The sequence below is a fragment of the Crocuta crocuta genome, unplaced genomic scaffold (assembly GCF_008692635.1).
Source record: "Crocuta crocuta isolate KB4526 unplaced genomic scaffold, BGI_CrCroc_1.0 scaffold28, whole genome shotgun sequence".
Classification (NCBI taxonomy): domain Eukaryota; kingdom Metazoa; phylum Chordata; class Mammalia; order Carnivora; family Hyaenidae; genus Crocuta; species Crocuta crocuta.
Genome location: NW_027533256.1, coordinates 9,938,351 through 9,953,334, shown reverse-complemented (window position 1 = coordinate 9,953,334; position 14,984 = coordinate 9,938,351). Strand labels below are relative to the sequence as shown.

The 14,984-nt window shown below is 46.6% G+C and overlaps 1 protein-coding gene across 1 annotated transcript in view; it reads left to right on the top strand.

The window, feature by feature from the left end:
• Positions 1–14,984, top strand: part of DRGX (dorsal root ganglia homeobox) — a 31,076-nt gene that overhangs the window by 15,171 nt on the left and 921 nt on the right. The window lies entirely within an intron of this gene.

Here is a 14,984-nt window from a genome sequence, read left to right as displayed (position 1 = left end):
CCGGGGGGGGGCAGGGGGGAAGACAGCCTGCAGTGCAAGGCAGGCATGGGGGCACTCAGTCCCTGAGGTGAGGGAACAGCAGCAGAGCAAGGGAATGAGGTCTGAACTCTTCTTAACTCTCCCCTTCCATCCCTTCCCAGGGAGCTGAGGTGGCCCCAGCCACCCCATGATGGGAGAGGGTGCCGATGCAGATTGCCCTGACCCCATCTCCCCTGCGGAGGTGGAGCTGCCTGTTAACTGTGTGAGGCACTTGCTCAGGGCTGGCATGCAGTGGGAGCTCAGGAGCTGCTAGCAGTTGGAATAGCAGTCCTGGACCTGCATCGTGTGTATGTGTGTGTGTGTGTGTGTGTGTGTGCGCGCGCGCGCGCGCGCGCGCCAGGGGGAGGTGAGGGGCAGAGTGTCCATGCTGGGGAAGGGTCTGGCCACATCCTTCCAGAGAGCAAGGCCCCTTACTTAGCCAAGAATGTTCCCTCCCTGCTTCACATTGGCCTTGGCCTTGGCGCTCTGGCCGGGCTAAAGTGTCCAGAGTTTGGGACTGAAACATCTTTATTGCCCAATAAACATCTGCCCACTGAAGCAAAATTCAGAGATGGAGGCTGCCTTCTCCTTCTCCCAGTCCCTGAAAAACCATTTTCCCTGTATTCCTCTTTAATCACTTTTTTCTCTGGGTTGGGACTTAAAAACAAACACAATTAAAGAACATTAAAAATTGTTTTATTGTGGAATATAATATTCATGAGAAAAATTCATAGAGCATGCATCTAGAGGGTAGTGACCCATTTTAAGCACCTAATGTAACCACCCTCTGGGACTTTGCCTGCACCCCAGAAGCCCCCCAGTGACTGGGCCCCCTTTTCTTCCCCCTAAATGAGAGTACTCTGCTGACTTTTATGGTAATATAGCTTTGCCAACCACCTAAGCAGGCATTCCTAAACACTCTTCTTCTTCCTCCCTTCCTTCCTCCCTCCCTCCCTCCATCCCTTCTTTCTTTCTTTCTTTCTTTCTTTCTTTCTTTCTTTCTTTCTTTCTTTCTTTCTTTCTTTCTTTCTTTCTTTCCTCTTTTCTTTCTTTCAATCCAAGTTACAGTTCAAGAGTAGAATTTAGTGATTCATCACTTATATACAACATCCAGTGCTCATCACAAGAAGTAATGCCCATCACCCATTTAGCCCAACCCCACGCACCTCCCCTCCAGTACCCTTCAGTGTGTTGTCTGTATTTAAGAGTCTCTTATGGTTTGCCTCCCTCTCTGTTTTTGTCTAATTTCTCCTTCCCTTTCCTTATATTCACCCGTTTTGTTTCTTAAACAGAAACACTACTGTTGAGTCTTGACTCTTTTGAACTTACATATGAATGAAATCATATAGACACAGATGCTTCTTTGACTCAGCATTATGTTTGGAAGATTTATTCATGTAATTAGGTTCAGTGGTAGATTCTCTATGACATGTGTATGATCAGGTCATTTGCAGATAAAGATTAGCTGGTCTCTTCCTTTAAAATCTCGATGCTTTTTATTTCTTCGTCTGTTGTTTTTGTCTTGCCAGCCAGAAGCCCTAGCACAGCATTGAATAGAAGTGGTGATGATGGGTATCCTTGCCTTATTCTATTTTTTTAATAACAGCTTTATTGAGATACAATGTACACACCATACAATTCATCCTCTGAAGTGGACAACTCAGTGATTTTTGGTATATTCAAAGAGTTGTATAGCCATCACTAGGATTAACCTCAGAACACTGTCATCACCCTGTACCTATTAGCAGTCACTTGCCACTTCTCCCAATGCCCCCAGCCTTAGGATACCACTGACCGTGAACATTTTTGCTATTATTGCTCTGGACTTTTTATATGAATGGAGATGTACAATATGTGGTCTTTGTGACCACTCCTTGCGTATTCCTGATCTCAGGGTTTCAGTTATATTTGTGGTCTTTTATTTATTTATTTTTTGGATATCCTTTGTCAAGTAAATGTATTTTCTTCTTGCTTTGGTTTTCTAAGAGTTTTATATTCATGATTTAAAAAATCATGAATATGAATGGATGTTGCATTTCATTGAATACTTTCTCTGCTGCTATTGAGACGATCACATGATTTTTCTTTCTCAGTGTGTTAAGACAGTAAGTTACATTGATTGATTTTTTTAATGTTAATCCAGTTGTACATTCCTGGAATAAACCCAGATTAGATGTGACATGTCTTCCTTCTTATCAATAGCTGGATTCTGTTTGCTAGAACTTTGTTCAGGGCCTTTTGCATCTATGATCATGAGAAGATTGGCTTGTGATTGTCTTATAATTTCTATTCCAGGTTTTAGTATTGTTTTACTTTACCCCCAAAACAGAGTCTAATAAAAGCAGCAACAGAACTGCCCAGCTGTTTTATTATCTCTCCTGATTCTGGGGACTGGCTGGGCTCAGTTACTGACAACATGGTATCACTTCCTTGTCTGGGGGCTTGGTAGGGATGCTGGGAGCTCTCTTTTGCTCTCTCCTCATGGTGAGCTTGGGGTAGGGTTGAATGGTGCTTGATTCCCAAGAGTGTAAAAGAAGAAGATGCCAGACCTTCTTAAGGCTTACACCCAGAACAGGCACTGTGTTGCTTCTGATGCATTCTATTGATTAAAGCTGGTCACAGGGCCAACCCGACTTAAGTGGAGGGGACAACACAGGTATGGATGCCAGGGGGTTAGTTCATTGAAGTCCTTTTAGGACACTGACTGGCAAAGGTATCAAAGATACTCCAGCACTGTGATTTGAGTTGAGGTGGGTTTTTTTTTCATGTTTATTTATTTTTGAGAGAAAGAGAGACAGAGCGTGAGCAGGGGAAACATCAGAGAGAGAGAGAGGGAAACACAGAGTCTGAAGCAGGCTCTAGGCTCCGAGCTGTCAACACAGAGCCTGATGCAGGGCTTGAACCCATAAACCATGAGATCATGGCCTGAGCCGAAGTTGGATGCTCAACCTACTGAGCCACCCAGGCACTCCTGTACTGGGGTGTTTTTGAACCTACCTTGCTTCCCAGTCCTGACTACAAGCACTTTGAAGGAGCTGGCCATATCTGACTCACCTCTAGGACCTTCCAAGCCACTCACTCTGCCCCAAATGCAGAGCAAATGGTAGTGAGGTCTGGGTAAGGAAGGAAAGAAGGTCATGCTGCTCTGGTGTGGAGACAGGCCTCACTTGGGAGGCTCTGGTCTCCTGGTCCTAGCCTGCAGTTCAGGCTGCCTGTTGAACCCCAGAAACAACTGGGCCTTCCTTTTCTTCATTCTTCATCCACTGAGTACCCTACTTTGCCAGACTCTAACCAAGGGGCTGAGTCTCTGGTGATGAATTAGATACATTCTTGTCTCAAGTGGTTCACAGGCAAAGGGTGGGCTTGGAGAGATAGTCAACAAAGAATTCCATCTCATGTGACATACTTACGTGCTCCTGTAGAAGCTAACAAGAGCATGCAGGGAGTGGGGGAGGACTCGAGGAAGGAGGACATTTTCCCCTGTAGGAATAAGGAAGGCTTTCCAGAGGAGATGTTTGAGTTGGACTTGAAGGAAGCATAGCAGTTGCCCAGTGGATGAGAGGACACAAAGCAGACAGAACAGTGTGAGCAAAGGCACTGAGGTGAGCAGGATTAGTGTGTTGAGGAAAGGGAAGAGCATGGAGTTGGACGGAAGCATGTTCTCAGGAGAGGATGGCATGGCTTCAAGGTGAGCTCAATTCTGGAGTCAGACTGGCCATGGCCCAGAACTACTTCCCTCTCATCATAGGGTCAACTTAGAGAAGACCCCAGTCTCCTCACCGGTGAAATGAAGATCATGATGGCCATACCCAATAGGGTTTGTGATCAGTAGGGTGTGTATCTGTGCCGTGGCACCTCCAAGCATCCCGTAGGTGCTGGAAATGGTTAGGGTTATGTTAATGAGGCTGAGAGGTCACTTGGGATCTAATTAGGGTTTGGTTTTGGACCTCTAGGGCAGAGGATCTTATTTCTTGCAAGCATTGGCTCCTCAGTTGGAGAGTCTCTCAGCTTCTAAGGCACAGTTTATGAGGTCTGGGATGTGTGCAGCTCCAGAAGAGCAACATAGTCCTCTAGGTGCCCCTGGCTTGTTTGTAAGGGTATAGATATTTGGGGAGCAGGGAAACTTGGGGGGCAGAAGGTAGTCAATCCTTATGGGGAAAGTGGTTGGGTCAACCCTAGTCTTCTCCATGCCTAGTTGATGTCAGGAAGACAGGGGTAGAGAATTCCAGCACTTAAGATTTGTAAGGAGTCTTCTTAAAGAGTATGCTACCATTCAAGGATATAGTGGGAAGACTGAGGCTCAGGGAGGAGATAGGACTGCCCAAGGTCACATAGTCCATCTGGCAGAAGTAGGACAAGTCAGGGACCCAGGTGTCCCATTGGCCGACCCCCACACCCTTTATTGATTCTGTTCCTTTTACAGGCACCTGCTGTCATTCTCTGGCTTTAAAAACTGCAACTCACTTTCCAGAAGCCATTTCCTATGGGTGCTGATGGGTTTGCCCTTCCTGCTAATCAATGGGGCCCTGGAGTGCAGGGGGCTGAGCAGAAGGTTTCTGGCTTGTGCCCAGAGTCAGCGGGAGAAGCAGCCTGCCTGTCCAGAGTTTTGGCTGCTGCTTCAAGAAGGGAGAGCAGTGCTAACTGGCACCGGGCTGCCCAAAATCTGGACATCTGGTTTTGCCAGGGTCCTTAGAGCTGGGTGTTGTCATTATTTGTTTGCCCCTTCAAAGACATCCAAGCAGAAAGGGGACTGTAGCACTGACCCTGAGACTCTCACAGCCCCAGGAATGTTGGGCAGGGCTGCTTCTCATCAAGGAGTGTTTGCTGAGCAAATGAGCAGATGTCAAGACAGCAAGTGTACATGTGATAGGTGGAGTTCAGACAGGGGTGGGATTTAGTGTCAGTTCTAGCAGATTAACCTGCCCACTTAACCTGGGGGATTTTGACATTAATGATGTTTAGCAACTTTGCCATGACCAAGGCTTCTGTTTCCACGAAGTGCTGAGGAAGAGTACAACCTGGGAGATGGTAACTCTGAGGACCTAAAATATGTCAGCTCAGTCAGGAAAGACAGACTCTCCCTCCCTTTCTTCCTTCCCCAAATACTCAGTGTTTACCTTGTACCCAAATGGGACATTTTAGTTCTGGCATCAGGAGTATAGGGGTGAGAGTGGGGGAAGGGTGCTTATAGCAAGTTTGGGAGGTGAGCTGGGAACACAAATAAACACAACTCGTGGTAAAAGACAATTTAAATCATAAAACAGAGATAGGAGAAGCGTTTCAGGGGTTCTGGGTTAGAAGACATTTGGATATGAGATTGACCTTGTCCACTGGAAATCTATGCTTAAATATGGTCGGTATCTACGAACACCTCCCACTCAAGCACCCCTGTGAATGACAAGGAGCTGGTATTATGAATTACAAAATACATTTTCCATCTATCATCCATCCATATCTATCTATCTATCTATCTATCTATCTATCTATCTATCTATCATCTGTCTATTGTCTACACAGAAAAATACATGAACTATAGTAGTTGTGTTAAAGGTCTCATAAATCCACATACTCACTTCCTTGTTCAATTCTGTTATCTTTACCCTGAGCATTCCACAAGAAATCAGTGTGCAAGGGCTTTACTTGTAACCGAAATTGTACTTCACGTGCCTTTATGATGAAAATGTGCTATCGGCAGAGATGAGACAGAACTAACTTAATTTTTCCTGTCAGTCTCTGTAGTAGATCAATTAAACTGCCAAGGAGATCAAATATTTCAGACTGTATTTATTACATTAAGTATTTATGTTCAGGCCAAGCCTTTAAAGCATGATGTCATATAGGAATGTAGGCCGATTAGATCAATTCAGCAGAATTTGCTGTAACTTAATGGAAATCTAATTGTGTGTTTTAATTTAGTGTCCAGGAGGTAGTATGTTCTCCAAACAAAACCATTTTCAGGCTGCATTTAGGGGCCAAATGGCTCTTGTGCAGACCTTAGTGAAGTCTCGTGTTGGTAGGGCTAGAGGGGAGAGGTTATAGCCTTTTAGGGGGTTCACTCGCTGACAGGTTGGTCATACCCCATGCAAAGGGACTCGCTGATCTCGAATCCCACAGAATGGGAGAGGGATGGAGTGTTCCCTGTGGGTTTTCCATGGTGCTTTCTCCGCCCCATGTTCACTGGTCAATAGACCTGCCATTAGCAGTTATGGGGGTGCAGTGGAGTGCTGAGGACACAGCCCTTATTCCTCGGCAATTTCAGTGGGATTCTGTTCTAAAGCAGAATGTCTGTTCTCATCATCTGTATGGATGGAGACCGGAAATCACAAGTCACAAAAAGGACATCATTTTTATGACAGTAATACCTGGTCATAAAGAGTGGAAAATACCATAAAACACAAAGAAAAAGATTAATATCATTTGTAAACAGCCCCCAGAATCAAGCAATATGAATATCTAATATTGGTGCATTTGTTTTCCTCCCCTGTATAAATGTGTATCTCTAATGAATTTATGTGTTTTATAGCTTATTTAGAAATTAAAATTTTAAACCAAAAGACTTATTTGTATCAATATTTTCTACTCATAAGTACATTTATATTTGTGTTATACCCATAGCCCCACATGGATAAGACACATTGCTATACATATACATGTACATGTATATATGATGTATATATACATGTATATTATGTTTACATATACATGCATATACCAAAGTAGGATCATACTGACTTATTGTTTCTCAATCTGGTTTTTAAACTTAAAATTTCATTATTGTGTTTCATTATTATTTTTTTTCATGACACTAAGTGTCCTCCTATTATAGAATTTTGCCAAAACTTTAGTATGTTCTATGTGGGTGACTATAACTTCTTCAGTCAATTCCCTAGTATTGAGCCATGAGGTTAGTCACAGTTTTTGTTACTATATGCCACACTGGATTGACTTTCTTTGTAGCTAATTTAATTTTTAGCCCATTCATGATTTATAGCTTTTTGATAGATTTTGAGAAAAAAGGGAGGGAGGGGGTACCTACGTGGCTCACTCGGTTAAGCGTCCGACTTAGGCTCAGGTCATGATCTCGTGGTTCATGGGGTCGAGCCCTGTGTCAGGCTCTGTGCTGACAGCTAGCTCAGAGCTTGGAGCCTGTTTCAGATTCTGTGTCTCCCTCTCTCTCTGACCCTCCCCTGCTCACGCTGTCTCTCTCTCGCTCTCAGAAGTAAATAAAACATTAAAATTTTTTTTTAAAAATAAAATTTTTAAAAAGGGAGGGAAACCCTAGAGCTCCAACTCTGGAAATCTAGTAACTAAAAGATGACACTTTATTTATTTTATTATTTTTAAAAAATTTTAAAGAAAGTTTACTCATTTATTGAGAGAGAAAGTGCACAGGGGAGGGGCAGAGAGAGAGAGAGAGAGAGAGAGAGATGGAGAGATGAGAATGAGAGAAAGAGAGAGAGAATGAGAGATAGAATCCCAAGCAGGCTCCCTGCTGACAGCACAGAGCCCGACACAGGGCTCGGGGCTCGAACTCATGAACCCTGAGATTATGACCTGAGACCAAATCAAGAGTTGGATGCTCAGCTTACTGAGCCAATCACGCGCCCCCAAAAGATGACACTTTTAAACTTTATTTTTCTCACTCCTTACAATTCTGTTAGCAGAATAAGTTATTTTATTTTTTAGTCCAATAGGAACGGTTCTAGCCAGGAAGCAGGACAGCCTAGCATCTCCAGGAGTGTGTGTGTGTGGGGGGGGCATCAGAGCTGGTGGGCTGCCTCCTGCACACTCCCTGGCTGTGGCAGAGCTCACTGCTCATCCTGGGGACCCCAGGGCATGCTCATAAGCTGTGTTCTTCAGCTGCTGGCTGAAACGAATTGGTAATTGGAAGAAACCATGAATTGTGACTTAGAATTACCCTTTAATTAGTATGGGGTTCTGGAAATAGTAATTGTGTGAGGCCTTAGTATTAGCTGCGTTATGGAATATTTCTCACAGGCAGGTGTATCTCCCCCTCTCACAGATGAGGAGCCTGAAGTGTGGAAAGATGGTGAGAAGCCCCCTGACCGGGGAACGGTGGGGCCGGGGCCGGACCTCCAAGCCCACTTTCTTCTGCCTCAGCAGGCTGCTGAGACACCCCAGAGACGGCCTATGGTCACTCTCATTTTATGGAATCTTGGTAACGGACGACTTGCTTGTGGGGTAGATGTCTTCTCAAGGGTCTTTGTCACCTCTCAGACATAACAAAGGGGGGTGTCCGGCCCCTCCTGTGGCTGATTCAGTGTCACCCCATCACTGACAGTGATGTACAGGCGTGGTGCGGTTTTCCTAAAAACTTTCGGTCCTCATATCCTGTGATGGTCCCTGCTGTCGGCCAGAGGCGTAAGGCCCTCCCCAGGCGGACCATCTTGCCTGCCCACCCCTGTACCAATCGGTTCCAGGTTTCTGTGCATGTTGAGTCTTTTGGTTGTCATAAATTGCTGTCTCTTTTCTCAATGTTATCCATCAATATGTCTGCCATCAGCAGCCACATTCCTCTCTAGTTTGTGGCAATCTTGTAAACCGAACAATTTATGTGAGAAGTGCTCTTGAAAGAAACTTTAAGCACTTGGTGAGGGTCTGGAGGGAGCATGGCTTTGCAGGGGCAAAGTGTCAGTGCTTTGGGATCTAGGATTTTACTTGGTAACTATGTGTTTACCTGTCGTCTGAACGAGTCTCCGTTTTGTTACCTCTGGTTTTCAGTCAGCGTCCATCCGGGTGGGTTGCTGAGGTTGTTGGTGCAGGAGGCATACGGAGAAAGCTCGTGATGCTCTTGGTTTGTGGAATCAGGAAGAAATCAAGAGTTACTTTTATGAGAATTCTATTCGTGGCAATCACTTTTTTCTGTGTTCGAGAATGGTTATAGGAGTTGAGAAAGAGTCTTTTTGTTGGATAATTTAAGTTTGATAACAACCAATTGAAATTCTGAAAACGTGTTAAAGTTGGAAGAACTCAATAGTTCACATCCCATTCTAAAACCCCTCCTGTTTTGCTGAAAGGGATTTCAAACTTTTTCTCGTCCAATAGCCCATATGGTGCAAGAAGATTCTCTAATGTCATGTCAGGGGACCTTCAGGGTGTGTTGACCAGGAACCTGGAGAGCCCTCCGCATAAGTATAGCATGTGATGGTAAAGAAAGAAAAACTCCTTTTTTTTTTTCCCCATACTTCTGCCCATTGCTTCTCTTTCACCCTCTGCACCAAGAGAGTTAGAGAGAGGGTTACCTTGCATCCACTGCACCCTGGGGGCAGCTCAGCTAAGTAACCCCAGTTCCTTCATTCTCCATTTCTCCCTTCCTCTTGTTCCCCATCACCTTGACTTGAACTCTCTTTTGGCTCTTACAGTTTTATGTTTAAGAAAATTAATTTACTTTATTTTAAATTCTGATAAAATATGTAGGAGATAAAATTTACCATCTTAACTATTTCTAAGTGTACAATTCAAAAGCATTCAATATGGGGGTGCCTGGGGAGCTCAGTCAGTTAAGCATCTGACTTCGGCTCAGGTCATGATCTCACGGTTTGAGTTTGAGCCCCATGTCAGGCTTTGTGCTGACAGCTCAGAGCCTGGAGCCTGCTTCGTATTCTGGGTCTCCTTCTCTCTCTGCCCCTCCCCAGCTCACACTCTGTCACTCTCTCTCTCAAAAATAAATAAACATTAAAAACAAATTTTAAAAAAAGAACAAAAGCATTCAATATATTCCTTGTGTTGGGCAACCATCTCCGAAATTTTCATCTTCTCAAACTGAAACTCTGTCCCCATTGAACAGAAACTTCCCATTTTCCCATCTCCCCAGCTCCCGAGAAACAGCATTCTGTTTTGTGTCTCTATGAACATGCCTACTCTAGGCATCCCTGGAAATGTAATTACACAACATTTGTCTTTTTGTGACTGGCTTATTCCCTTAGCATAATGTCCTTGAGGTTTATCCATGTGTCAGACATTTCTTCCTTTTTAAAGCTAAGTAATTCTCCATTGTATGCACAGCTCTTACAGTTTTTTTTTGTATTTTTTGAGCTAAAATTATTTTTACTAAACAACTTGAACAAATCAAATGAAATGCCTGCAGTTTTATAAGAGATAGTAAACATCATAATTGATAGACACTTCTACAATAAAAAACTATAAAATTTTCTTTAATAATGTTTTAATAGTTTATTGTCAAGTTGGTTTCCATATAACACCCAGTGCTCATCCCCACAAGTGCCCTCCTCCATGCCCATCCCCCCCCTTTCTCTTCCCCCCACTCCATCTGCCCTCAATTTGTTCTCGGCATTCAAGAGTCTCTCATGGTTTGCCTCCCTTCCTCTCCCTCACTATTTTTCCCCTCCTTCTCCTCTATGGTCCTCCGTTAAGTTCCTTCTAATCCTCCTATACATGCAAACATATGGTATCTGTCCTTCTCTGCCTGACTCGTTTCACTCAGCACAATACCCTCAAGATCCATCCATGTTGCTACACATGGCCAGATTTCATTGTTTCTCATTGCCATGTAGTATTCCATGGTATAGATAAACCACATCTTCTTGATCCATTCATCTGTTGATGGACACTTAGGCTCTTTCCATGTTTTAGCTATTGTGGAGAGTGCTGCTATGAACATGGGGGTACATGTGCTCCTATGCATCAGCATTTCTGTATCCCTTGGGTAAATTCCTAGCAGTGCTCTTGCTGGGTCCTAGGGGAGTTCTATTGTTAGTTTCCTGAGGAACCTCCACACTGTTTTCCAGAGGGGCTGTACCAGTTTACATTCCCACCAACAGTGTAGGAGGGTGCCCGTTTCTCCACATCCTCGCCAGCATCTAGAGTTCTCTGATTTGCTCATTTTAGCCACTCTGACTGGCGTGAGGTGGTATCTCAGTGTGGTTTTGATTTGTATTTCCCTGATGAGGAGGGATGCTGAGCATCGTTTCATGTGTCTGTTGGCCATCTGGATGTCCTCTTTGGAGAAGTGTCTGTTCATGTCTTCTGCCCATTTCTTCACTGGATTGTTTGTTTTTTGGATGTACAGCTCTTACAGTTTTAATCACAGAGTGTCCCGGCGTTGCCGGGTTCATGGTCCTCAGTCTCCCCATCCATCTGGTGGGGAGGGCGGTGAACTAGGTCATGTGCACAGACTCTGCTCCCCTCTGCAGCCTTGATTCTATGAGCTAATGTGTTTCTCTTGTCACTGAATCTGGGTTTTGCGGACGAGAAGCGTAGTTATTGGTGGCTTTCTTGGGAGCCCACTGATTGCAGGTCTGTCCCAGCAGGTGTAGGCCGTGGATCCTGGGGGAGGAGGCTCTGTGCTGTCTACGTGGCACTTCTTCATCCTCTAGGTGGCATATTCATCACTGAATTACACAGGCCCATTTAACTCCTGACCTGATGCTTACTTTGGAGCAAAGCGTCACTGGAGGCAAGAAAAGCAGGGAGCTCACCTTTCTGAGGCTGGTCTGATGTGGGCAGGGCTGCCTTGGGCTAAGGCTGAGGACTGTGGCCCTTCCTGGGTCCCTGACAATCTATAGCTCCAGACAAGCTCCCCTCAGACTTTCAGTGCCTGCCTGGCTCAGGCAGCCCAGCCTCTCAGCCCCCTTACATGCGACTCTTTTTAACATTCATTTGAAAGTAATGTTTCTGATTTTAAAAGAAATTCACATTGGGGCACCTGGGTGGCTCAGTCAGTTAAGTGTCCCACTCTGGCTCAGGACATGATCTTGCAGTTTGTGAGTTCAAGCTCCGAGTCAGGCCCTGTGCTGACAGCTCTGAGCCTGGAGGCTGCTTCAGATTCTGTGTCTCTCTCTCTCTCTCTCTCTGCCCCTCCCCTACTCACTCTCTCTCTCTCAAAAATAAATAAACATTAAAAAAAGCTAAAAAAATATAAGAAATTCATATTTGCTATAGAAAAACGAGAAAAATTCTAAACAGACACAGAGAGGAAAATGTCTAGTATTTTCACCGTTGAGAGTGTTCACCGTTCTTCGTATGCAGTCTCCTCACATATGAGCTCCCTTTGTGAGGGAGACCTGGAGGGGGTCTCAGTCCTTGGGTGGCTCCCTGGTTCGTGGCACAAGCACCATCCCAGCAAGGGCTGCAGCTCCCCATGGAGCCCTGAAGGGTGTCTGTGTGCGTGTGGCTGTGTTGAGCGAAGGCCAATGGGAAGAGTGGACTCGGGAGTTGCCCGAATGTGACTCTGTGTGTTTCCTGATGCTGCTGGAAATGGCCCCAGGCTGGAAACCCACCAGAGGCGTGGGGCTGTGAAATGGGCTCTCAGAATTCCCTTTGTAAAGCTGACATTTGTGATTTGTCCTGAGCTCCTCTTGGTGTCTGCTATCTGCTGTATCGACCCTTACTCAGAGCTAAGGTAGGAGGCCACGCTGCATTTGAAGCTCCTGTTACAGTACTGGAGAACTGAAACGCCACCAGAAGGTTCTGGTCCCACCTATCAATGAACTGTACAAACTGGGACCAGTTACTCTTGGAGCTTCAGTTTCCTTACTTGGAGAGCGGGGATGAGTAATGCCCATCCCTCGGAGTTGCCGAGATAGTGACAAGAGGCAACTGTGGGTGCTGGTATAGGTGACCTTCCTTTTTGTCTCCGAGCAGGCTTGGAAAGGAACAGAGAGGGGTCCAGATGGGCTTGAGGGGAGAGGAAGGTGCCTGGCCCTGGCCTGGGAAAGCCTGTCCCCGTGAAAGGAGGCAGGCACATCCCAGCTGACGCAGCCTAGACTACCTGGGGAGGGCTGATCCTACAAGTGGGCCCGGGGGCTGGTGGCCCTTCCCCCTTCCTTCCTTCCGTAGGTATTTTCCAAAAGCCTGGCCTATTTCAGGCATGGTTCTAGGTGTACACAGAGTGGTGAATGAGACAGGAAGATACCTGACCCCTTGGGAGTCTGCCGTCTTGAGGGGGAGAGAGTAGCGGGGGAGACGGACAACAGACACATCAACAAACCAACAGCCCACCTACCATCTGTGGCTAATGCTGTGAAGATTTGAGCAGAGTGGAACGTAACCAGGGAGCCTACATTGGATGGAGAGGACCCGAAGGATCCCTGAGGAGGTGGTGGTCAGATGGAGCCCTGAAGAGAGACTGAAGTGTGAGGAGAGCTTCCGAGGCAGAGGGAGGGTCTTTTCACTCAGGCGAGGAATGTGCCCTCTTTTCAGAGGGACCCAATGGTTACAGAGCAGGCCGCCTGCCTGGTGAGATCCAGTTTGGCCACTTATTATTTGCCCTCAGTCTTCTCATCTGCAGGAGGGGATAACTATGGAGCCTACTTCCTAGAATTGCTCTGAAGCTGAGAGGCATGAGACAAGCTTGGAGCCGTGCCCGGCCCACACGAGCATTTGCTCCGTGTAATACAGCTCTGTGTAGGGCTCTGCTGTGATGCTGCCATAAGCATCTGAAAGCGAGGTCTGTCCAGCACATGGGAAGGAGGGGAGGGCAGTGAGGGCACGATCACACAAGGGCTTAGAGGCTGCTGGGAGGAATTGGGTTCATTTGACCAATATGGATTTTGGTTCCTGCTGTCCAATGCAGCTTCTTCCAAAGCTGGTGAGCACTTTCAGAAAGAGATGAGGGACTGCTTTGTGACCCCTCCCTTGTCAGAAGGGGAGAAGTGATTGGCCCACCCACATGGGGCCTGGCCTCAGGGACAGGTGTTAAATCCCAACCGTCCTTGGCAGGGCTACGGTGGTCCGTCTCTTGCTCACCTTGTAGCATCTGGCTTTGGCTCTGGCCTGGGATGACTAGGAGTGGGGAGGGGCACAGAGGCTGTGGGGATGTGCATCTCTTATGGGATCACACATGGGGGCCACCACTTGACCTGTCCTGGGAGCTCAGAGAGTCTCTCAATGTATGTCATTCCAACAGCCAAGGCTCGGCACTAAGTCTTTGTGACTCCTGTCCCCATACCTGCTGTACTGGGGAGCTGGAGTCCACTGGTGTCCCTCAAGGATGGGAGTGGTGCTAGCGCTGCGCAGTGCTCTTTACTTCTCTCCTTGGAACTCAGATGGGCTACCGGAGCACAGGATTCTGTGGCCAGACTCTCCCTATCCTCCTCCACCACATGCACGCACACACACACACACACACAGACGACTTTCTCTGGTTGCCCCCATCTTAGGAATGGCATCTCCATTCATTTGGGTGATCAGGCCCAAACCTAGGCATCATGTGTGAACCCTTCCTATCCATCACCTTCCTTGTGGTCCATGAGCAGTCTGCCCAGGTTGTAACCTTCATCATAAACCAGAATCTGGCCACTCCGTATCATCTTCCCTCCAGCCACGTTGAGCCAAGCCCCCTTCCCCTAGGACTCACTATCCCATCCCTGGTGCAGATAAGCTTGCAACACTCTCTACTCCAAGCTGCTGAGGCTTCCTTGCGCTGCATCCTGCACAGCCTGTGGGGCAGTCTGGCCCTGATGACCCTGACCCATCTGCCACTGTCCTTGCCTGCAGTCTCTGGCTTTGGTCAGTCTGAATACACCTCTGCTCCCTGAACAGGTGACTTCAGTTCCTGTGTCTGTGCCTTTGCACTGCTCTTCTCCCTGGCTGCGTGCTCTTTCCTGGACATTCACACGGCTGTCACTCTGGCTAGTTGTACTCAGATCTCTGCCACGCATCGTGCTCCATTCATGTTTTCCATAGCACATGCCACTGCCTGTCTTTGCATCAGGGGCTCGAGGGCTCCAGCATGCCTCTCCACTAGAGCTGTACTCCGTGACGTTGGGTCTTGCTATCTTATTCCTACTGATTGTAACTAGGCTCTAGAACGATGCTGGGTGCTCATGGGATAGTTGTTGAATAAATGCACAAAAGAGGATGGCCTATAGGTACTCTGAGGTGCTAGCCTCAGGCTGAGCATGGCAGGATATGTACTCACTATATTGCTGGAATGGTTTGTGTGCTGCTGGCCAACAGGCTTGGGGCCAGCCAGTTGTTCCTAA